This window comes from Balaenoptera musculus, chromosome 12, assembly GCF_009873245.2.
Source record: "Balaenoptera musculus isolate JJ_BM4_2016_0621 chromosome 12, mBalMus1.pri.v3, whole genome shotgun sequence".
Lineage (NCBI taxonomy): Eukaryota > Metazoa > Chordata > Mammalia > Artiodactyla > Balaenopteridae > Balaenoptera > Balaenoptera musculus.
This window is the reverse complement of record NC_045796.1, coordinates 21,132,952-21,157,516: the sequence shown is the minus strand read 5'-3', so window position 1 is coordinate 21,157,516 and position 24,565 is coordinate 21,132,952. Positions and strand designations below refer to the sequence as shown.

Here is a 24,565-nt window from a genome sequence, read left to right as displayed (position 1 = left end):
TGTTTATAAAGAAAATGAGTTGGTGCTTAGGCAGACCAGGTGGAATGTAATTTGCAGAGGCTTGAGAGAAAAAAAAAAATTGTTCAGTTGGGTGAAGGGTAGACAGAGTGACGTGTTTGAAACAGAAGAATTTTGGGCGAGGGAAATGAGAAGTGTGATTAACATGGTACTGAAGAATTGTTTGGGGGGGGGGACCTGGGTCCCAGTTCCCCCTACTATCGACTGTGTAAGACACTGAACTTCTGAGACTGGTCTCCCAACCAGTCGTAGCCCTGAGGGGATTGTGGTCAGGATTAATGATGTAACATATTTTAAAGCACCTTGCAAGCAATAGTAAGAGTTCCAGGTAAATAAAAGGAATAATAAGTTCTGTAAAAATTATAAAAATATAGTCAGTTGAGAAAGAGCTTTGCCTGCTACCTGCAGTGTAGGAGTGGGTAGTCAAATATTATGTTTGTGTGGTACTTAAAATACATTTCAGCTGAAGCTGTGCACTCTGTCATCTTTTTAGTTGTGTTTTTCCTTGGCATTACTTGAAAGGTATGATTGTGACACGGATCCTGGTTTCATGTTTCCCTTGGGTTCTTTGACCCTAGTTAGCGGGCACCAGGTGCTTCCTATTCTAATCATTTGCAAAGTCAGTGTTTGGTTGGAGGGCCACCGAAAGGACTGGTGTGAGAATTAGATAGGATCTGGACTCAGTGACTCCCTTGCCCCTGCCCCAATATTTTGACCTTGATTTGAACAGTTCACTGAACTGGCAGCTCAAGTAGCTTTTTCCCGCTGAACTAGAACTTTAATTGTTTGGCAGAGGAAGATGAGTCATAGCCCAGTCCTACCACTGTGACAAAGTGAAATTTTAGTCCAGGGCTAAAGGAACCCAGGTCAAAAACTTTCTGTCTAAGCCGCAAAGTATTGAAACTTGGATTGTGAGCTAGGTGGGAATTAGTGGGGCCCCTCTCTGTGGGTTGTTCTCAAGTTAATGAAGCATTTTATTGCATTACCTTTTGATGCTAAATCTCATTTTTAGTAATATATTTAAATAATCAGCCTCCTTCTTAAAAATTTTAATGCAACATTAAAATTATACAAAGTGGCAAATTGTCAGTTCCTCTCCCCCTCTGTGATCACTGTTACTAGTTTTGTTTGTCCTGCCACACTTTCTTCTATGAATATATAAATGTACAGCTTTACATCTAAAGTCCCACAAGCACAGTTTTTCTTTTTCAACTAAAGATGAAACCATCCTGTCATAGTGCATCCCATTTAAAAAATATTAAAAATAATGACCTGTGTACATATATTTTAGTTCATTTGGGTCACTTCTGGGGCCAATATGCTTTTACTGTTAAACTGCTATCCACAAAGGGCAGAGAGATGAAAAGTAGTAAATAATTGTCTGAACTTGCATTTTTGTATGTGTGTGTGTGTGTGTGTGTGAAATTGAACTTCTCTGCATATGTTTTTCGGCTTTTGGACAAATTCTTCAATGGATTGCCTTTTCATACATTGCCCTTTTTTCTTTTCCCCCCTGTTGTTTGGATCTCTGACTTTTAAACCCCTACTGATTCTGAAGGGAATTCATGCAAAATGGCAGATTTTGAATGACTGACTTGAATTTTGAGTTTTAAGTTGGTTAACTTCCAACTTAAAAGACAGGCCTGATTTGTGGATCTCTGGGACAGAAGGTTGAGTCTTTCGATTTGGACTGTATATATTCACTTTCTCTTTCGGCTGTGGAAGCTGTCATCATCCCAAACTGTGCTGAGGCTGGTAATTATTTAGGTGCCCTCAAGACAGGTAATTACTTAGGTGCCCTCACTATTTTATTACATTTTCATGTCCCGATAACTTATGTACATAGGGATGGTGATTCCCAGTATTAGTTTTTAAAATATTTATTTATTTATGGCTGCGTTGGGTCTTCGTTTCTGCACACGGGCTTTCTCTAGTTGCGGCGAGCGGGGGCTACTCTTCGTTGCGTTGCACGGGCTTCTCATTGCAGTGGCTTCTCTTGTTGAGGAGCACGGGCTCTAGGCGCGTGGGCTCACTAGTTGTGGCTTGCGGGGTCTAGAGCACGGGCTCAGTAGATGTGGTGCACGGGCTTAGTTGCTCCCGTGGGATCTTCCCGGACCAGGGCTCGAACCTGTGTTGCCTGCATTGGCAGGCGGATTCTTAACCAGTGCGCCACCAGGGAAGTCCCCCAGTATTATTTTTAGAATAACCCATTTTCTGTGTAATTTGTGGAACATGTTAGTGTTAGCAGAAAGGCTCTGGACTTAGACTTACACGGTGGAGTCCCAGCTCTTCTGCATCCTGAGTCTCAGTTTCCTCTCTTGCAAAATGGAGATAATGGGGCTGTTCTAAGTCTTTAAAGGTGTAAAATCCCTTTTGCGCACTGCTTGGCAAATTGCAGGAAGGATTATAATAAATGCTGGCTGTTTCTGTTAGTAGAGTTTTTTAAGTTAATAACAGAAAAAAAAATACAGTGTAGATATTAAATGAAGATAAAACATTGGCTTGAATGAGGCCCCACGTGCACCATCATAGCGAAAATTTACCAGTTTTTTCTCACCCTTTGATCGAGATCTGTTAGTGATTTTTGACATCAAAGCCTCAAAGCTGTAATTCTCTGCTGGGCTCATTTAACCACACATCCCGTAAGTGGCAAGAAATTTAGAGCTATGCAGGACAGCAAACAGGCTGCAGTTGCTTGGAGAATATCTTTGTGGCGGGGTGCCTGAAATGTTTTGCTGGTTTCAAAGTTCACTTTCATTTGTTCAGAAAGGTTTTTATTGTTTGCAAGCAAGCAAAGCAAGCAAAGCAAGCAAAGGGAAAGGGCACACAGCCTCCCATATGATTCTGTGCTGTGTGACCTGTTTGCCTTTTGGTGCCTTATGTAAAAAGCTTTATTTAGTCTGCAGAGAGGACTATTTCTCCAAATAGAGGAAAACCGTCATAATGGTCTGGAAACACGATAGATTTCAGTTGAATGCCATTGATCCAGATACTGTTAGAGGCTGGGCTGCACAGCAGTTGTAAGATAGGCATCTTGCACAGATTCTTCTAGGTCACTTGCGTATCGTCAATGGGAATGCCTCATCTGATAGCCATGCGCTTGGCCTTCTGGGAAACAGTTCCTCCTGTCATACCAACACTGACCCTTTTCTTCTGGCCCAGCCAGCCCGCCCCCAGCTAGGAACCTGCTGCCAGAATGAATCTCCAGGCTTTTGACCTGGCCTGTTTTCTTGTTCGACTCCTGGATTCTGTGTGTTTAGCTTCTGCTTCGACTCTTAGGCAAGATCTCCCTTTATGGTGTTAGAAGCGCCTGGATTGTGTTTGACAGAAGAAATTTGACAGTTTTTCCCAGCAGATTCATTTTCTCCCTACATAACTCCGACTCACCCATGCAGTCTGGTATCTGACAGTACTCTGAGAACTGTTTAGTTAGTTGTTCACAAATATTTATTGTCCAACTCTGAATAACTAGTGTTACAGCAGGCAAAGGAAAAGTATAGTTTGTGAGTTTTTGCGGGGCCAATGATTTATGGGACATTTGGAGGGGAAAAGAAATTATGAAATGAAATTCTTACTATGTTTTATCTCTGACCATGTGCATTCTTTAAAATAATGATTACATTCTATTTTTGCTCCTATGCATTTAAAAAATCATGGTGGATTTCATAGGGATGGATTTTTAAGCTGGGAAATTACGGATATTTTGCAAATGGGTTGAGGAAGCAGTTCTCATTTTCTCACTAGATCCTTCTTATCCATCCACCTCCTTCCTACCCATTTCTTTTGCTGTAACAAGAAGAATCCTATGTTTTATGATGAGAATTTGTCTGTGGCTAAATGAACAGAGCACCATTTAAAAAAAGTGCTTGAGATTGCGTTCTGTGTCTTTGCTGAATTTGTTGCTAGGCCTTAGGCTGCAGAATTTCTCTAAGTAATAAAATTGAAATAAAAATGAATGGTGCTGAAGGTAAATCTCCCTCTTGATTACTGTAATAAAGAATTGACATTTACTTCCCATAATTTGGAAGTCATCCAGTAGGTAGTATTTGCCTGGTGTTTTATGACGAACCATTCTTATCATATTGGGTTTGTATTAGGAAGAAAGTAGGCATTGATTTCCCTGTAATTTTCTAAAATTTCTCATCTTTGTTTCTTACATGGAGTAGCGCTCAGTTTTCTGTCAACCTCAACCCAGCCACACATGGTTAAGAAAGAGAAGTAAGAAAAAAAAGAGCCCAAAATAAATGATTCAGAGAATACTTATGGAGACCTGCTATTTTCTGGGTCCTGTTGTAGTTGCTGGGGTGTTTTAAATCAGGTTTTAAACTAAATGATTCTGGTCACCAGCAGCCCAGGACCACTGTGTGGTCTGCAGGCTGCACATAGATGACAAGGGACGTTTGCTCATGTGTGCAGTGTGGGGACATCAGTGAAGTGCCTTAGGCCCTCATTTTAGTGACTGTTTCCTTAATTCAGATTTAGGTATTCAGTTTTGAGGTAAATTGAAGGGTAGGGGGCCTGAGTGCTGCTAAAAATGGACACACTGACAATCATGAGATGCACCTCTTGGCAGGCTGAATGTAGAGGAGACAAAAACATAAAGAGCAAAGAAATCTCAAAGCCAAACAACCTGAGTCAATATGATATGATATTTTGCTACTGAAGTAGGCAAAAATGGAGAAACCCATCAGCACATGAAAAAGCTCTTCCAGGGAGATGACTATGCAAGTGAGCGGAGGCCGGATGGTTTCCTGCAGCATACAATCAGGCCTAGAATCCTCTTTGCATATATTGTCGGTAACTGAATTCCAATGAACAAAGCCCCCTTCTCTGTCCTGGAGTGGCCTGAGTTAGACTCATCTGTGCTGCTGGTTTCCAGCTGCTGGGGTTGGTACTTGGTAACCAGCGTTCAGTTACTTTCAGAAGCTGTAAATGTTCTTGGTACTGAGCCTTCCCCACTCTAAGCAGGATGTGTCCTCAAGTTCATTCTACTATTAGATTAAAACCAACTCACTCCAGTGGTTGGTCAAGTAAACCTTTTCTAGGAATTCTTCCCTGCCTTCCAAGTAGGGGTTGGGTGCCCTCTCCTCTTCTCCTCGCACAGCTTCCCTGCCAGGATCAAAGTCAGTGGTCCCTAGAAGTGTTCATCTGTCCCAGCATTTATGACAGATGTTACAGATCAGTGTTTTTGAAAGTGTGGTCTATTGCTGCATTTTAACAGTCTCCCCAAAGTGGTCATTTTGCCTGTTTGAGAAACCCAGCTCTAGTCCGTGAGCTTGGAGACAGGACCCATTCTTGTCGTTGAATCCTCAGAGCTACCCTAGCTCCTGGCACATTTTAGTTGCTCAGTTGTCTTTTTTTTTGTTCTGTGAATGAGATGGAATTCCAGTCAGAAATGTATGGAAAGCAGGCGTGCATGTGGAATCCAGCAGCACAGTCAAAAGCCACCTGGATGATTCTTGACCATTTTTCTTTATTGTTTTGTTAAGTCAACAGTGTGTGAGACTGAAAATGTAATATGGATGAACCAGAATTAGCTCTTCTTATTTTCTTGTACAGAAAAATATACTGTAACTTTATTATGTGTATTTTTACCTTGTGTGAAGGAAATTTTATTTTAGGATAGTTATACATTTATAGAAATTAAATGCAAAAATGGTACAGGGAGTTCCCATATACCCCTCACTGCGTCCCCTTCCCTCTGTTGTTGATGTCTTACATGACTATGTGACACTTACTATGTCACAATTAATGGACCAACGCTGATAACATTATTATTCATCAAGTTATTATTAATAACATTAACCAAAGACCTCCTTAAGTGTTATTGTTAAAAGTTTGTAGATTTACAGATGAAATAATTATAACTTGTACCAAGTTTTTCTTTAAGTTAGGGTTTTGCATTTGATTTCTTACATGCAGTCACAGTTGCAAGTATATTCACAAAGCAAGTGTGCCAATTCCTGTGATAACTAGATTAAGAAAAAGATTTTTCAGGTGTCAGTGGCCTTCTGGGACCTGGAAAAGGGGGAAGTTATTTTCAAAGGCTGACATTCGGTTAATATATCTGAAGTACTCCATATTATTAAAAATATTTGTTGACATCTCAGGTGTTGTTAGGTATGATATTTGTTTTAACTATAGTATATTCAGGCAGAGGTATACTATTAAAAATATTTAACAACTGGTATGGCACGGGACCCCACCAATCAGATTGATGTCCAAATTATCAGAAGGGATAATGGTGGTGAATGTGTTTGTCAGTCCTACTAATGTCTAAAATCCCCTAAAAATATCTCCTGACATTGTCAAATGTCTCCTCAGGGGCACAATTGCTCTTGGTCGAAAACCCCTGATAGAGAGCATTTCGATCAGCCTATTATTGCTTTTGTAAGTGCTGTATAAATATTTGCTATTGTTGTTCTTGCTGGTATCTTCCTTCATTTCAGTTATTGCTGGTGTTTAAAAACATACAGCTAAGAAAGACACACCAGGATTCTTTATACATTGAAATCTCCACATATCAATAAGGCTGTATTTTTGATAAGATTTACTCACAATTTGTCAGACACATACATATATATGGTGGGAAAAAATCTAAGCTCCATGCACAAAGGAGGTTTTCCGCTTTCCTTACCTGCCATCTTCCTTTCTGACCTTGTAGCCCATGACTGAGACAGCTCACAGGTGTGGAGTTTGGAGGTTTTTGTAGGTGTGGAATGTGGAGACCAGTTGTTCCTCCTTCTCCCTCACACCAACCTATAGCCTGCTTTGAGCTGATAGTGGCTCAGCCTGGGTAGGAGCTTGTACTTTGGTTCATGCCAAATTCCCCTCCTTTCTGCATGATGATATGTTATTCATGTCCTGATCCCTGTTATTAGTTAAGTTAATTTTTGCTTCAGGGATCTCGGAAGATCACAGCATTTTGTTTTTAGTGACTTCATTTCGTAATATATACTCTGGGGAGGTGAGACTAGACTAGAGACATGTAAGCCCAATAATATGATATCTACAAAATAGTGTTTTATATTTAACCTTCCTATCCATTCCTCTTCAGCATTCTAGAAACAGATGCTTAAATTGTTTAAACAGACAGTCCCCTATTCCTTAGTCTTAGGTATCCTTTTTCCTATTGACAGGACATAGACTTATTTTTTTAATCCTCAGATCTATGAGAACAGGGTATCCAATAGGATATGAGGATCGGACGAAATCCCCTCATGTCACAGTCATCGATTGTAGGACTTCCTGTGGAAACTCTGACAGCCTTATTTTTTTTCTCCTTTGAATTCACTCAGCTGTTTTTGGCAAGTATTTATTTGTCAACATTGATTGATTATTAAAATAATTATTTGCAGTATTTAAATCTGAAATAATAAAAATTAATTTTAGTAATTTAAAATTATTTAAAATATGAGATCCTGTTGGTTAATTCATTGTTAGGTCTACTCAGAAAAATTAGGAAACATATTTCAAAAGGCAGGTTTTACATCCTACATATCAGATACTGTCAGTTCGTTGCTGTAGGGAGAGGAGCAAGGGCAGAGGCTGTCTTTCCCTCACCCCACCTTGTCCCCAGCACACTTATATTTTGATTGGGGCAGTTGGGCTTTGGAGTCAGGCTGCCTGAATTTCAACGCAGGTACCTCCATTTACTGTACACCCTTGGCAAATTCCTTAATTTTATTTATTTATTTATTTATTTTTATTTTAAATTTATTTTTGACTGCATTGGGTCTTCGTTGCTGTGCACGGGCTTTCTCTAGTTGCGGCGAGCGGGAGCTACTCTTCGTTGTGGTGCACGGGCTTCTCATTGCAGCGGCTTCTCTTGTTGCAGAGTGTGGGCTCTAGGTGCGCAGGCTTCAGTAGTTGTGGCACGCGGGCTCAGTAGTTGTGGCCCACAGGCTCTAGAGTGCAGGCTCAGTAGTTGTGGCTCGCTGGCTCTAGATGCGTGGGCTTCAGTAGTTGTGGCACGAGGGCTCAGTAGTTGTGGCACATGGGCTTAGTTGCTCCGCGGCATGTGGGATCTTCCCGGGCCAGGGCTCGAACCCGTGTCCCCTGCATTGGCAGGTGGATTCTTAACCACTGCGCCACCAGGGAAGCCCCAAATTCCTTAATTTTAAATGTCTGTGAGCTTTGATGAAAAATAGGGTCCATAAAAGCATTTACCTCATATGGATGTTGTGGGGATTAGATTACACAGTAGCCACATAGGAAGCATTCAATACATGTTGCTAATAATAGCAACAATAATAATGTTACTAATACTAATATTATTACTATCATTAATACATTTAAAATAACAGTTTAAATTACGTTATGTAATAGAGATGCTATTATGAATCAAACTTAGCTGAATTGAAATTTGATTCTTTTTGCCCATTATCTTTAGGTGATAGTGAACCATGAAATAAGTAAACGATAGAGAAGTAGATATAAAATCTAGCTAGTTCATTCTTACCCTGAACAGGAATATTATGACTTCAGAATTTAAAACACTAACATTTGGTGCTACTCCATGGAAATCCTTCTTTCTAAATGTCTTGATATTAACTGTCTTCTTAGCTTGTTAACTCCTGTGTTGTTAAAATAAGATATTCCTTATTTCATAAGAACTTTCATTGTTTAAGGAAAATTCCAAATTTCTTATCTCCATTGTTGAGTGTTTTTTCTTTTAAAAAAATCACAGTAATATGAAAGAATGTTAGAAAGGAAAAAATATCCATTACTATTTCTGTCATCTTAACAGAATAGTAACTTTCATTTTCCCATTTAGTCTTTATATTCATATCTTAAAATAATTGTAATTATGTAAAACTTCTAATTCTTTGTTCTGGTATTTTAGCTTTATTATATTTCAAATAAGTAATTTTCATGCTTCCATTGGGTAGCTTTACATAATTTATTAACTCCTTGTTTTTTGGTATTTAGTTTATTCCTAGTTTTCAAAATTACGTATAACAGTGCATGGAAAAATTATCTTTATTGATCTGTAAAATGGAGATAATAAAAATGCCATAGGATTGTCAAGGATTATTTAAGTGAATGGATGTAAAGCAGGGTTTCTCAACCATGACACTGTTGCCATTTTGGGCTAGAAAAATCTTTGCTGGGGGAGCTGTCCTATGCGTTGTAGATGTTTAACGGCATCCCTTGCTGCCCACCGGTTTTTTTTTTTTTTTTTAAATTATTTATTTATTTATTTATTTTTGGCTGTGTTGGGTCTTCGTTTCTGTGTGAGGGCTTTCTCCAGTTGCGGCAAGCGGGGTCCACTCTTCATCGCGGTGCGCGGGCCTCTCACTGTCGCGGCCTCTCCCGTTGCGGAGCACAGGCTCCAGACGCGCAGGCTCAGTAGTTGTGGCGCACGGGCTTAGTCGCTCCGCGGCATGTGGGATCTTCCCAGACCAGGGCTCGAACCCGTGTCCCCTGCATTGGCAGGCAGATTCTCAACCACTGCGCCACCAGGGAAGCCCTGCCCACCAGTTTTGATATACAAAAATGTCTCCAGACATCGCCAAGTGTCTCCTAGAAGTCAGACTCACTCTCAGTTGGGAACCCTGATATAAAACATTTAGAGCAGGAAGGCACTGCTCTAGTGTGTGCTATATAAATATTTGTTATTACTATTATTGATGTTTGCTGCCATTCTTCATTTCAGTTACTTATTTCTGATAAGTTCCTAGAAATAGAATTTCTGGGACAAGAGGTTTAGTTTTAGGGTTTCTGACATGTATGACTAAATGTTCTCCAGAAGGACTGTGTTAAGTTTAATGCCATCAGTTGTATATAAATATGTCAGTATCTCTGAGCTCCAGCCAGTATCCAGTTGTGAGTACCACATGTTGTTTTATTTTCACTCCCCATAATTACTAGTCAAGACAAGCATTTCCTATGTTTCTTTATTTGTATTGTCATATCTGAGGATTCTGGCTTATCCACCTCCCACACACTTTTGTTTTTGAGCTGCTTTGCCATCCACCACTTGAAGTTGAAAAGTCATACCCTCAATAACCAAGTCTGTATTAAATCTCTTTGCTTGACCTTTAATAGCATCCAAGTTGAACATGGTTGAGGTCCTTTCAGATTACTGGGTTTTACCCAAACAGTCCTTTGCTGTTTCAGATTAAAACACAGTAATTGACAGTGTCCCATAATATGAGACCTTTCAGGATTTAAATATAAGGTGGCATCCTCTTTTTTTGAAGGATATTTTTGTGGAAAAGCGCTCAACCTTGTATTCTGTGGTATGTGTCATCTAACGTGGTTGCCTCTGGTTTATCCTTTTGGAAATAATCCCGATCCTAGCTGTAGCAAAGGCTGTTGGTGCCCTAACCGTAACCCCTGCTTTGAGCACTTCGGTGCACGGAGACTGCCAATTCAGGCGCCTGCATTCTTTTGCTTGGCTGGAAAAGCTCACACCCAGGCTTGGCAGGAAGTGCCAGCCCCCAGCAACCCACTGCCAGTGACTGCTATAGTATAAATCCCCAGCTGTCTTGCATCTCAGGTAAGATACCTTTGAGATGAGCATTTTACACTGGTTCTCCCAAGTTCCCTGTTGAATTAAGATTCAGTGATAACTTAACTGAAAATGACCCTTTTGCTGGCTACCTTTTCTCTCCTGTCTCAGTGCTTCACTCCCCACCAGTGTTTCCTGGGATCACCTCCAAAATAAACTACTTATAATATTATAAAATATTTCAATTTTGGGCTTAGTCTAGAAGGCTGTGTTTGAGTTAAAATCATTCAGGAATTGAGGGGGAGACCAGATGGGTTTATTTCTGGATCCTAAAAGGGATGGCTGATAAGGAAAGAAGAAGTGCCTTTTAAATTAGAGACACACGTTGATTCCAGCGATTTTTTTCATTATGCTGCCACTGCCTTACTAAAATTTAAAGAATGAAAACAAAGGCCACATTAATAATAGTTATAATAATAGTAATGGAAACAAAGAAAATGAGTAAAATATTTGCCTTGCTAATTAAAAAAATCAACTCATTGGAGCTGATTTTTAAAAAGTAAAATTTGGCTGGAATGTAACAGCTACATTTCTTTAAATGGATGGAGTCAAAATGCCGAGGTCCTGGTGTGGTCACCCTAGACAGGGTAGAAATTTCCCCCTGGGGCACTCACTGAAAGAGCCCACCCAAGGAAGGGAGGTGACCAGCACATACAGAGGCACCTGTATCCCTGCCCCTCCCGACACCCTCCCATCTCCCCATCACCCAGCTGCTGTCTGTCAGTATACCCTCTTCTGAGTACAAACCTCCAGGAGCACTTATCTAAAAGTCACAGAGCTGTGATGTTTCCTCGCCAGCACAATGTTAAATGTAGGTTCTAAAAAGCAGAGGTCATTCTAAGGGCCTCAATGACCTTAGCTGTGAACGTGACCCAGAGTGACCCACGGTGAATGCTGGCCCACATAGGTTTTACGTTTTTCATGTGAAAGTTCTTCCTTTGTTGTTTGTGATTAATAACTGAATAGGATATAGAGCCAAATGATTTCATTGTTGAACACAGATTTGAAGGTCATGAGAAACTGCCTGTTCAAAGTAAACTTTGCCAAGATACGGAGAAGAGGTCTGCATTAACACCTGGAGAGTTTTTGAAGCAAGGCAGAGAAAAAAGGAAAAAAACATTAAACGTCATTCTTTATATGATGTGAAAGTTGATTTCAATTGGGTGAAATGATCATTGGCTCCTCAGGATAGGTGATGACCTATGAGGCTGAGTTTGCACTGTGAGTAACACTTTGAAATAAAGGTGTATTTGAGGACCTTTGTCCAGAATAGAAATGTGGTGAAGAGTTAGTTATAGGTATGTCTACTTTGTTATTAGCTTGATTTTTAAGTTTGATATTGTATTGGTTTGCTATTTGAAATATGCTTTTGAATTAAGTTTCTTAGTACTTAGCACTTTGAATTTCATGTTTTCAGAAGAATTTAAGAATAACACATAATGATTTAAGAGTAGCACATAATAATTTACTACTTAAATTTAAAAACAGAGACAAATAGAGAGACAAAATATTATGATATGAAACCCAGTATCTTCCAGAACTATAGTTTATGCTTATCTTCTTTTCTATGTGTTTTCTAGGCTTTTGAGTCAGAAGTTAGGAAAAGATTGACTTCTAGTCTGTCCATCTTTACTTGTCCCATTGGAGATGGAAGTGCCCCAGCTCTTAGTTATATATTTATGTACACATGTCCATTGGTATGGTGAATTGCCACAAGATCTAGTAGCTATAACTTATATTCTAAGGATAGATTCGTTTAGAAAGCAATGCACTGAGAGCCTGGCTTTCCCAGGACTGGTGTGATGTAAAATGGTTGAGAGGTGAGTGGACTTGGTTACATCTTGTTCCTCCTGTTGTTACTTGCTTGCTTTCCAGCTGGGTCTTAAATCTCCTCTTTCAGGACAGCTTCTAGGCCCTAAGTCAGCTGGTAGGAATTTGATTTTGTGTGGTAGGAATAACTGCAGGTGGGGAGAGACAGAAACTACTTACTCTACAGTTCCCGTAAGAATTTCCCCCTGCTTAAAGCAAGCAAACAAAACAAAACAAAACAAAACACCCCCCCCACCCCAAACGTTATAATTTTGTTGGAATTGAATTACCCCTGTCAAAGAAGTTTTCTTACATGGCTGACTCTTAATTTCTTCGTAATGATCAGGATTCTTCTCTTTTCCCTAAGGGTATGTTGGGTTATTTCTTTGGTAATTCAGGAAATATTTATTGTATACTTATGGTGTGTAAGGAACTATGTGAAAGAGGCCAAGGAATAAGACAGTTTCTTCCTTCAGGGAATTAAGAATCTCATTAGGAGGGGAGATCAACATGGGCATGGATACACACTGATATAATATTATTAACTTTCAAAATCCCCCAAATATTTTGTTATAAGTAAGGAACAAAATATGATGTGAATTTAAAAGTTGGGGGTGGAGTGGGTATTTAGAGTTGGATCAGGGGAGTACATCTATCTAAAGACTCCATGAAAGAGAGGGTACCATTTGATACGGAAACTGATGGGGGTATTGGGGCTGGAAGAGAATTCCAGGCAGAGGGCACAGATTAGTAGGGGATGACTATAGGAAAGTGTGCTGAATGCCATGCTAAGTAGGTTACTTCACACTGTATCATATAGATAGCTATACATGATTTTGAAGGCATTGGGGGATGTTTGGAGATTTTGTGAGTGCAGAACTTTGTGATCATAAGAAGTTAATCTTTCAAAGGTCTTTAGGATGCAAACAGGAGGGTGGATAGTATAGAAGGTTATTGTAGTACATCAAGGGAAGGATTGAGGACCTGGACATTGGGGTTGGTAGCTTCAGAATATCTTGGTTCTGTTGAAGAATTAAATTGAGTTATGGCAAAGCTCACTTCATGGTTTTCAATATTTAGGATTCTGCTGCCAAAAGCTGAGCTAACTCTTCTCCTGGGTGTACCTGTGATTGAGAGAACTTGTGTGTGAATGATTCTTCCCTGTTGTTGCATTTGCAGTGTCAGATTCTAGTTTAGGAGCTCAGCTGATACCTGCAGAAATTGCTTCTGATTGTGACCTGCTTCTCCCTTGCTGTCTCTTTTGTGTTTTTTTTCTAGTTATTTTTCCCTTGAAAGATAAAAGGAGGCTCTTAGGCCAAATTTCATTCTTTTGGTTTAGCTCGTGTGGGATTACACCCTGTGTAGGCTTTGTTAGTAGGTGCTGATCTGTATAGAAGCTTGGATATCTACAGCTTTGCTCTCCCTGCTTTGTGTTACTACTTCTGATTTTATATTTCCGAGTTTGTGATTCACAGGCAAGGATGAATGACCGAGAAATATTGCAGATGAGTGGGTGTGTTTGTTTCCTATTGCTGCTGTAGCAAATTAGTATGAATTTGATGGCTTAAACCAATACAAATTTATTATCTTACAGTTCTGGAGGTCAGAAGTTAGACACTGGTCTCACTGTACTAAAATCAGGTTGTTGGCAGGCCTGTACTCCTCCTGGAAGCCCTTGGGGAGAATCAGTTTCCTTGTCTTTTCCAGCTACAAGAGGCTGCCCATGTTCCTTGGCTCACAGCCCCCCTTCCATCTTCAAAACCAGCAATGGTGGGTCAAGTCCTTCTCACGTTGTGGTGGATAACTCTTGATTTGCATTTTCTTTTCTTTTCTTTTTTTTTTTTTAAAGAAAAGAACCTCTGCACAAAGAATTTGGCATGGTGGTTAATTCCCCAATCATTCCTGCTTGTCCGAAATAAATTTTGTCTCTTTCTTTTGGCAGCTGACTTATAATTAATTTTTAAAAACACTGGAAGAAGTGTGTGTGTGTGTGTGTGTGTGCGTGTGTATTATGTTATGATCTGTATGTTTATCTGATGATGGGGAAAAGGGAAGGAATGGCCCATGTGCTTTCAGCTGGAAAGACAGCACGGGATTGCAATTCTGGAATGGATCATAAAGAGTAGACTTAACTTCGCTGTGACAAAAACATGTAAACCACTCATGATTCTCCACTTTTTACACTTTATTCTGAAGCCATATACTTCAGTTAATGTGATTTAATGGTTTTCTTTCAAAGTGTCATGTGGCAGGATGTTATTAAGGAGAAACATGATGTTGAAGTGTATTTGGGAACAGAACAAGTGAGTAGCCAAATTAAATGACTCATTTTATGAAAAGTGAAGAAGGTCAGAGGTTAGTTAACAAGGTGCTTCTTTGTTCATCTGCGAATCCAGTGATAGTTTGGCCTTTGGAAGAAATTTATTTTATGTCAATCAGCATTATTAAGGCAGGTGCTAGAGATTTTATGTTCATTGTATTCTACTGTTGGCATAAGAACTTGGACATTGTAATTATCATATGAATATAAAAGTTGATGTGCTATAGTAGTAAAATTTATGTTAATTTAGTTTGAACTAAGGAGCATACCTATGGGAGATGTCACTTCCAAGAAATCTCTACTTATGTTCTTAAGGACTTACATATGAGTCAAGGATTTATTAAGAAAATACTTCCAAGACAATAATAGATGTCACTTAGACACATCACTTCTTCCTTGATAATTTTATACATATGATTTTTTTCTGACCTCCATCCCAGTCATCATTATATAGATAAGGCAATTATCATTGAATAATATTTAGAACTTTTAGAATAATAGTATTTAGAATAATTTTTAGAAAGTATACATTTCAGAAATGCTCAGTTTACTGTTAGAATGGAAGAAGGGTTTTGTCGTAGACAAGTAGATGTCAGTTTAATAACCTACTAGCTTAGACACTGCCTAAGTCTTTTGTTTTCCTATGATAAATTTGATTACCCTTTACTTTGAAGGAGAAACTTATCTTCAAGGAGATAATTATTTGCTGGATGAAGGCCAAGAGAAAAAGTCTAGGAATGTTAAGCCCCCGTGTAAGGGGAAGTTTGTGTTTCTTTTATTACTGATAATCCTTAGTGATCTAAGGATTGAAGTCCTGTAAGTTTATCACTACTCTTCCTTTTCATTTCCCATAAAGGGCCTTTGTACAGGCAGTTGAGAATGATCACATGGACATTTAAGATGGCCTGGTGCTGGATATTCATTCCTTCAGTTTTTGTATGTTGCATCAAGTAGAAGAAAGAAGGAAAAACCTTGGGCTATAACAAATAAGAATGACATTAACTAGAGAACAGTGGGTCTGACTTGTAGTAGATGCTCAATAAACAATATTTAAAGGAAGGAACCAAATAATTTGTTTGTATATGTGGTTAAAGTTAGTTTTCATAGGGTGGACTTTCTCTCTCTCTCTCCCTCCCTCTCTTTTTGCTTTGGGAAAGGTGTTTGTGTTGTATCCAAAGGAAAGAGACCCATTTTTTTAGCGTTTAGAAAGAACTGTAAATCATAAGCTTAAAAATACGATTGGCTTAGGGTCATCCTAAGAATTACAGAGGAGGACCTAAAAGAGATCTAGTGACTATTTTTCATGATTTAGAAGATGTCTCTACTGTATTTGGCTCAAGGGATTTTGCTTTGTTATCTGATAAAACAAAGATTTGTTATCTGTCTTGACCTTTTATAAAATGAGACCTTATAATAATCTTTTGAGATAAAGTTCTTAAACTTTTTTCTGGGTCAGGGAGTCATTTAAAAATTGTTAGGAACTATGGAATTTCTGCCACCACTCCAAATCACATGTGCAGGTACACAATTTTTCTCACAACTTCAAGAAGTTTGTGAAGTCACTAAAACTTCTCCAGATATAGAACAAAATATAACCTTTTGTTCATTTGTTCATTTTATTCATATGTGTTCATTCATTTCCATGGCTTTTAAGGTTTGTAGGATTTTTGGAGAGAATGCTATCCTTTTTTTAAAAAACAAAATATTATGTATATATGTTTAAAAAGTCAACCATTTCATTACATAAAAATTATGCCCTACTCCCAGGGAGGGAAATCTCCATCATTAGATGATTTTTTATTTTTTTTGGTTTGTGTGCATATGCTAGCAGATGTATTATGATATATAGTCATAATGCCTATTTTTAATAAATATAAAATCATATTGTTTTACAGGTTTTTTTGTTTTGTTTTTTGTTTCTGCTTTAGCTATACATATTGAATCCCTTTCCATGCCAGTATTGGTAGATCTAGCATATTCCTTTAAAACCACTACTTCACCCTATATTAGCATGAACGTAATTCTACAGACATACTAAAATTATTTGTAGATTGACTTTTATATTGAACATGGGTGGTGGCAGAAATAAGAGGAGAGTAAGGAGCGACTGGTCGGAATGACATCGTTGTTGCTCAAACTCTGCTTTGTTCATCTTCTCAGAGAGTGGTTGTGTAGAGCTGGAGAAGGCATATATTTTGAACAGAACAGTTGTTGGCAAAGAAATAGGCCTCCCCCTAACAGAATACCCACTGTGATGATTTACAATGTTTAAATCTCAGCAAAAATACCACTTGTATTCTGAATTCCTTTGTTTCAACTACATAACTCAATAAGAAAGTTTCCTACAATTGAAAAGAATAGGCACTGTTTAGAGGCCAAGTTTTGCCTTGTAAGGCTGAATGTGCTTTATTTTAAGCTACTCTTTCTTCTCAAGAAGACTGGTATAAACAAGAGGAGGGCCCTCTGGTAATTTCTATGCAAAGCATCAGTAATACTGTTACTTTTTAAGTTAATTATTTTTAATCCTGCTTATTTATTTAAGCCTAATGCTATAGCACCTAATGAGCTCAGTGTTTCTGACAGTACATCCTACTAATGAGTGGAGGCAGATGGCCTGGGTTGGAATCTCTTCTTCAACTCTTATTAGCTATGAAGCCTCGGACAAGTTTAGTAACTGTCTCCTCATCAATAAAAGGGGGATACTCATAGGACAAACTCATGGTTGTTACGAGGATTAAATAAGATAACGCAAGTGAAAAGACAATCCAGGGAATGGGAGAAAATATTTGCAAATTGTATTTCTGATAAGGATCTAGGATCCAGAATATATAAAGAATTCTTATAACTCAACAATAAAAAGACAAATAGGCCAGTTGAAAAGTGGGCTAATTTTTGAATAGACATTTCTCCAAAGATATACAAGTGGCCAATAAGCTTGTGAAAAATATGTTCAACGTCATTAGTCTTTAGGGAAAGGCAAATCAAAATCACAATGAGATTCTACTAGGATGAGTATAAAAAAAAATATGGAAAAGAAGTGTTGATGAGGATGTGTACCCTCATGCACTGCTGGTGGAAATGTCGAATGGGTACCGTATCTTTGGAAAACAGTTTGCTGGTTCCTCGAAAAGTTAAGTGTTGCATTATCTAACTCAGCAATTCCACTCTAAGTTATATCCCCAAGAGAACTGAAAACATATGTCCACGCAAAAACTTGTTCACAGATGTTCATAGCAGCATTCTTCGTAATAGGCAAAAGGTGGAAACAACCAGAACGCCCATCAGCTGATGAATGGATCAACAAAATGTGGTCTCTCCATACAAGGGAACATTACTTAGCCATAAAAAGCAATGTAGTATTGATACAAACATGAACCTTGGAAACATAATGCTAAGTGAAGGAAGCCTGGCACAAAAGACCACATATCATAGAATCTATTTATGTGAAATGTCTAGAATAGGAAAATCCATAGAAAGTAGATGAGTGGTTCCCTAGGGCTGGGGGAGGGGAGGGAATGGGGAATGACTGATAATGGGTACAGGGTATGGGGGATAATGAAAATGTTCTGGAATTAGATAGCGATGATTGTTGCATAACTTTGCAAATATACTAAAAACTGCTGAATTGTACACTTCAAATGCATGGATTTTGTGGCACGTGAACTATATCTCAATTGACAAAAAAATGAGATAATGCAGGGGGAGTGGTACCATGCCTTCATATGGTAAGACCTCTGCACCTATTAACTACTTCTGCTACTGCTATCATTATTTTCATTATTATTATAAAAGGATAATTTCTTATGATGTGCTTATATTATTTCTAGTTCTTTTCTTCAAATTACACAAATATTAGCAGTTTGGTGCTTGTAAAATGTTTTTCAAGATCTGCAGTTGTGAACAGGTTCTGTGATGGAGAGCCTTTGAATTATTGTGAGTGTGTTTTTTCCATTTGCTTGCACTGCATCTTCTTAGTATAAAATAAAGTACCTCTTGGCAGGTCATATGGCATTTATAGAATTTTTTTTCTTTTTACTCTCTTTCTTTTGATTTATCTGATTGGCCACACTCAACTCTTATGATGAAGAGAAAGCAGAGAAACCAAGAATAGGATAATCTAGAGCAATTCCTCAATCTTGATGAAATCTCCTTTTAATATTTTTCTTCCCACTGTTAAACTAGGAATTTTTCTCCTTCTGGGCAATAGCTACATAGTATGGGACTTACAGTAGTACAACATGCTAACATAAACACACTTGGATGTTTTTTGACAACATTTCATGTAAAATATATGTCAAAATTGAGTCTTTATGTAGTCAGTTATCTGGAATTACATGTGGACTTTGCTAAATATGTCTATGGTATCCTCAACACTGATCCTTTTAGAACTATTAATAGATGAGACTTGGGAGCATTTCATGGTTTTCAGGATTAAATGGTATTTATGCAAGTATACAAACTTTAATACATTCTAGTTTATAACATGTTAGAATATTTGATTATGGCTAGGGAAATGCACATTATCTGCCATTTTAGGATCTAAAATTGATCTGAGCTGTGTTTCTAGATTTACTCCCTCAAGCTTAAAGGGTGTTCTGATTTTGTTACTATCAATATCAACAGAAGATCATTTCAGTTTCCTTGTAGCTGGGTGTCATCGTGACTTTTTTTTTTTTTTTGCCAGGCTCTTTCTTTGAATGTGTGACCTTGTTTGACTTGTCTTTGATTATTATATATCTCTACTTAGTCTGATTTGCCTGACTATTGATTTACTACTTCACTTTGACCTTTGATAAAGCTGTTACACTGACTCTTTCCTAGTGGGGACCCACCTGGTTGCCCTGCCAGTTAGATGGTTTGGTCTTGCTTGCTGGTTGGAGTGTGTCCCTTGATGGCCTTAAAGCTGGTATTCTTTGTATGCTAACACATATATATGGAATCTTAAAAAAAAAAAAAAAAAGAGGGTCTGAAGAACCTAGGGGCAGGACAGGAATAAAGATGCAGACATAGAGAATGGACTTGAGGACACAGGGAGGGGGAAGGGTAAGCTGGGACAAAGTGAGAGAGTGGCATGGACATATATACACTACCAAATGTATAATAGATAGCTAGTGGGAAGCAGCCACATGGCACAGGGAGATCAGCTCAGTGCTTTGTGACCACCTAGAAGGGTGGGATAGGGAGGGTGGGAGGGAGATGCAAGAGGGAGGGGATATGGGGATATATGTATATGTATAGCTGATTCACTTTGTTACACAGCAGAAACTAACACAACGTTGTAAAGCAATTATACTCCAATAAAGATGTTAAAAAAAAAAGAGAGGAAAAAAAAAAACTGGTATTCTTGTTTCCTAGTTCCTGCCTGAGTGCTGTGTGCGGCACCTCTTTTCCGTTCTAGAGCACAGGCTTGTCTCTGACAGTTGCCACCTTCTGCATGGCAGTTTTATGGCATGACGTTTTTTTCGTGCCACACAAGGGGTAGCAGCCTTTTTATAAATTGTATGTTTAACATGAGTATTAGTACTAAAATCTTATTTATGTATATATGAATACATTATATATGGTTACTGTTTTGATTTGAAAATTTCTATAATAATTGTGTCCTAAATGTCTATATTATTTATATTCTTATGTAGAAAAAAAATAAACTGAGTTCTGGTAATTTATACATTAAAGAATTATGTGTACAACTGCCATAGGTGTCTTTGGTTAAGTTCTTTTATTAAAATGGCACTTTTAGTGAAGTGAAAAACTTACCGTAATTTCTGTGTGCATGTGTGTAATATATTATAACATGTATTTATATGTATAATTGAGATTGTAGTTTACTAGTATGTATTCACATAAATCTATTAAGTTAAAATATGTGCCGTTTATCAAAGTTTGGCACAATTATGTGTTTGTACATAAACCCATGCGATCTTGGAATTTAGTCTTGGTGCTGGGCTGACAGTCTGTGTGTATGAATGTAGGGGGAAAGACTCATGTGTGGTTTCTATTTCTTTCCACCGTGAGGGCCCTGCACAGTTTCTTTTCTGGTTAGCTGCTGCCGACATTATTGTGGGGCTGCTCCCTGTGTGTGGCTTGGCCTCAGAACCCACACTGTCTGCTTCCAGACCTACTCCTTCTCCGGTTCCAAGTCAGCGTAGTATAATATTTACTGGAAGAGAGTAAGTGGGTACGGTTGCTTTACGCTGTGCTCCAGCTTGCCCTTATTAGTATTTCTTGGTTCTCCCATCAGCAGGTCTCCGATTTCTTCATCAAAAAATAATCTTGTGCAGTCATGATCCTTCTGCCTTTACAAATCAGCCAGGCTTTGGAAAGGGAAATGATTGTTCATCAAAACTCTATAAACACCAGGATAGAATGTTCTTATTTAGATGAATCAGGGGTCAATTTAATTTTCTAATGAGCTTTAGAATTGCTTTTCTTGTCTGCCTTTAGGGACTATTTTAATTCTAGCTCTTCTTCTTTTTAATGTTTCTAGAAGTCACATTTTCACTCTCTGCTCATAATAAAATGATCTTGAGACACGTGGAAAAGAGGAAATGAGAAAGAAAATCTGGGTTATCTCAGTGATCGTGGTTTTAAAATTTTGCAGATGGATGAAAAGGCCATAGATATAATAGAATCATGTTCTTTTATTGAAGTGGACAATTTATAAGTCTAGATTGAATTATAGCAATATACAGTTTGTTTGGACTTAATGAACATATTAAATACATTCATTCAATAATTTTTAAAATTGACAACCTGTATTGGGAGCTGCATATACTATGGCAATCAAAGTAGACTTTTCTTGCCCTCATGGACTTACACAAATCAATAGGTAATCAAATTGAGATAGGTATAGGGTGCAAAGGAAAAGAAAACAGGGTACTTTGAGAGACTGGGGAGGTCCAGAAGAAAAGATGTTTAAAATTAGACCTGAAATAGCCATAGGAGTTAAGCAGGTTGACAATGGGCTATAAGCAGGCAGAGCAGCATGAGCAAATATCCTGGGGCAGGAAAGGGCTGGGTGCAACTGAGTAACACAAAGGCCAGTGTGGCTGGAGCTACTGAGAGGAGGGGAGAGCATTGCAAGATTAGACTTGGCATAGGTAGGGGTCAGATGATTCAGAGCTTTGTAAACCATGTTAATGTAATTGTTGCAGAGTTCATTGTCAAGCTGGCCAGCATTTAGAAAGTGGATTGAAAGGGAACAAGAACAGACATTAGGAGATGGTGTCAGGTTATTGGCATTAGGTTAGTGGATTCCAAGCAGGACATAGCAGTAGCTCAGACTGGGGGATGACTGGGAGATGAAGAGTTGTGGGCAGAGTTAAAGTATATTTAGGAATTTGGGACCAACAGAAACTGGTGATAGATTGTGGTATTAGATAGATTGTGGAATGCCAAGGATTGGTTTCAGGGTCCTGGCATGAACAAGAGGGTGGTTTAAGGTGTTGTGTACTGAGTTAAGAAAGACTGGAGACAATTGATTTGAGAGAAGACCAACAGTTCAGTTTCAGATGTGTTAAGTTTGAAATGAGTCTGTGAGATATCTCAGTGCAGGTGTCAGATTGATGGTTGGGTACATGCTGTGTTATTTATCTCTTGCTGCATGACAAATTACTCTGAAACTTAGCATCAGATCTGTATTAGTTATCCATTGCTGTATAACAAATTACCCCAAGCTTTAGCAGCTTTAAACAACAAATATTTACTGTCTCATGAGGTTTTCTGGGTCAGGAATTTGGGAGTGGCTTTGCTAGGTGATTCTGGCCAAGGGACTCTCATGAGGTTGCAGTCAAGTTGTTGACCAGGGCTGCAGGCTTGACTGAGGCTGGAGGATCTGATCCCAAAATGACTTACGCACATAGCTTTTGGCTCACCATCGGCCCCAGCTGGGCCATATGGTTATCCTTAGTTTCAAGAGGAGGTGAGTATTATAACTGGCTATCTTGCTTCAAGGGGGAAAAAAAATGAGGTTAGATTTGTAAGCAAGAAAGGGAAAAAGGATGATTGAGTGGGTAACCAGCAGTATCTACCACAGTGAGTTTGAACAAATGCTTTCCTCTGGAGTGAGATAACTAGAGGCATGGTCGTAGTGAAAACAATTCTGATTCTAGAATTCAGAATATCTGACTTTATATTCCAAAGGAATGTGTTAAAAATATGAGTTTTAAAAGATGAAATTGGGTGCTCGCTTTGGCAGCACATATACTAAAATTGGAATGATACAGAGAAGATTAGCATGGCCCCTGTGCAAGGATGACACGCAAATTCATAAAGCGTTCCATATTTTTTATATGTATGTCTGATTCACTTTGTTATAAAGCAGAAACTAACACACCATTGTAGAGCAATTATACTCCAATAAAGATGTTAAAAAAAAAAGATGAAATTGGAAGCAAGTGAAATTTCCTCATTTGTCTTATTGGGGAATGTATGAGTTGAGACATACTAAATATTTCTTCTTTGAAAATCAGGTTGAAATGGAAACGAAAAATGTTTATTGCATGTGCTTTTTTTCCCTAATTTTTTTTTTTTTGTGGTGCAATACATATAACATAAAATTTACCATCGTAACCATTTCTAAGTAAACAGTTCAGTGGTATTAAGTACATTTACATTGTTGTGTAACTGTGACCACCATCCACCTCCATAACTCTTTTTATCTTGCAGAATGGAAAGTCTGTACCTATTAAACAATGACTCCCAATTCCAGTCTCCCCCCAGTTTCTGGAAACCACCATTCTACTTTCTGTCTTTATAAATCTGACTACTGTAGGCACCTCATATAAATGGAATCATGCAGTATTTCTCTTTTTGTGACTGGCTTATTTCATTTGGCAAAATGTCCTCAAGGTTTATCCATGTTGTACAGTGTATCAGAATTTTCTTCCTTTTTAAAAGGCTGATATTATTCCATTGTCAGTATATGCCATATTTTGTTTGTCCATTCATCCATAGGTGGACACTGGGGTTGCTTCCACTTTTTAGCTATTGTGAATAATACCGCTATAAATATGGGTGTGCAGATGTTTCTTCAAGATCCTGCTTTCAATTCTTTGGGGCATATTATTGTGTGTGCTTTTAACTCAGGTTCAGTCAGGTTTGCTAGTTTACCCTTGTCCTGAGGGAAGTGCTAATGCTTTGAAGAAAGATTATCTGTCCAAATCTTTTTGTTTGATTCACCCTCTTGCTCACTTCAAGAAAACTTTGTCATCATGAATTATATTTTACATCTAGGATGATGGAAGAGAAGGAGCAACTGTAGTGTTCTCAGAAGACACTGGTCATTGGGTTGCTGCAATGTAAAAGAACTCTAGTTTTTAGGGTGTCATTAGGAAGGAAATATGAAAGAAAACAGAGAACATATCCTTTCTATGCAAAGCTGTGTTGACTGTGCACATGGATTACTCTCTGAGATTCTAGTCTCCTACTTAAGAAACAATTTTACAGTGAGAGAAGTCTAGTAAGGAAACCTAAGTCTTGGAGCAAATGCTTTTGGTGTTTTTATAAAACTGACTAAAATGATTAAGACTCTTCAGTCTAAAATGATGAAAGTAGAGAGAAGATGTAATCACTGGCTATAAAATCATTTGTTTCAGAAGAGCAAACAAGAATTGTTCTTCTAATCTTCAACTAAATTAATTAATCTTCAACTAAGTTTAATTAATCTAGACTTTTTGATGCTTTAATGAGGTACATTTAAGACGAAGGAAAGGAAGATCTATTATATATAGAAAAGAATTACCAAGTTTTGCTATTCCCAGAGATGGTATAGATTGAATTTACAAATTTTCAAAAAAAGGCAAGTAAATATCAGACCCGCAATAGAGACTATTAAATAAAGATAGTGCTGATTTGAGGCAGGATCCTAATTTTCAACAGTGACATAGGGACTTTCCAGGCGG

The 24,565-nt window shown here is 38.2% G+C and overlaps 1 protein-coding gene and 1 non-coding gene across 11 annotated transcripts in view; both read left to right on the top strand.

Moving 5' to 3' along the window:
- UTRN (utrophin) overlaps nucleotides 1-24,565 on the top strand; it is a 504,261-nt gene that overhangs the window by 63,369 nt on the left and 416,327 nt on the right. The gene's annotated exons all lie outside the window — the stretch shown is intronic.
- LOC118905548 lies at nucleotides 22,845-22,951 on the top strand. Its single transcript, XR_005022254.1, has one exon. It is a non-coding gene; the product is annotated as a U6 spliceosomal RNA (small nuclear RNA).